This window comes from Lutra lutra, chromosome 5, assembly GCF_902655055.1.
Source record: "Lutra lutra chromosome 5, mLutLut1.2, whole genome shotgun sequence".
In the NCBI taxonomy this organism is placed as follows: Eukaryota; Metazoa; Chordata; class Mammalia; order Carnivora; family Mustelidae; genus Lutra; species Lutra lutra.
Window position 1 is genome coordinate 19602652 of NC_062282.1, and position 1217 is coordinate 19603868.

At 38.1% G+C, this 1217-nt stretch overlaps 1 pseudogene; it reads left to right on the plus strand.

The window, feature by feature from the left end:
- The first annotated feature begins 313 nt into the window (after positions 1–313).
- On the plus strand, positions 314–540 carry LOC125101115 (cyclin-dependent kinases regulatory subunit 2-like; annotated as a pseudogene).
- The last annotated feature ends 677 nt before the right edge of the window (positions 541–1217 follow it).

The window sequence follows — 1217 nt, forward strand, 5'->3', positions numbered from 1 at the left end:
GGAGAGAGAGAATCTCAAGCAGACTCAGTGCTGAGCACAGAGCCTGAGGTGGGGCTCAATCTCCCAACCCTCAGATCGGAGCCAAAATCAAAAGTCAGACATTTAAGGACTAAGACACCCAAGTATCCCAGCTATCTTTTCAATCACAAGAGTTTTAGACTATGAGACCCAGAATATACACTCTTAAATAATATAACCGATAAGATGTCAAATCTGTTTTACATAAGCAGTCAAGTCTTTGCCTTGGCCTCACCTGAACATGTGGTCTGCCACACCCACTCTTCACGCCTTCCTCACCCTGCCTGCCCACAGGATGGTGCAGAAGCAGATTCAGTATTTGGACAAGTACTTCCACAAGTACTACCAGCATGTCACCCAGAGAACTTTCCAGACAAGTACTGACAACCCATCTGATGCCTGAAGAGGAATGGAGGAGACTTGGTGTCCAACAGTCTAGGCTGGGTTCATCACATGACTCATGAGCCAGAAGCATATATTCTTCTCTTGAGAACATCTCTTCCAAAAGGTCAACAAAACTGAAGTATATCTTGGGATGGTCAATTAAATTTTTTTCAGAAAGATTTAATGTATTATGTGTATGTAAGGTAGTATTCAGTGAATACTTGAAAAATATACAAATAATTCATCCATACCTGTGCGTGAGCTGTATTTGTCGCAGCAACAGAGCTCAGTTAAATGCAACTGCAAGTAAGTTACTATAAGAGGCTGAAGACAAAATTTCTTCTAGTCAGTTTTTCTCTTACTATAAGGGCCTGTTTGATTTTTCTGTTACTTTTCTTAAATAAAGTTTGTATGTTACATTTATTAAAAAAATTGTTTTGTATAACTGTAAATGTGTAAGATGCCTTCAAATAGTTGTTTTGTCAAAAGCCGTGTTTTCTATAAATACATATAATAAATGTATATATATTTTTTAAGATTTTATTTATTTGACAGAGACCACCAGTAGGCAGAGAGGCAGGCAGAGAGAGAGGGGGAAGCAGGCTCCCTTCTGAGCAGAGAGCCAATACGGGGCTCGATCCCAGGACTGAGATCATGACCGGACCCAAAGGTAGAGGCTTAATCCAGTGAGCCACCCAGGTGCCCCTAATAAATATATAAATTTTTATGTAATAAAAACCATTGTAAATATATTCATTATAAATATATATGTAATAAAAAACATCTTATTTACATGTACATAATAAAACTGAATT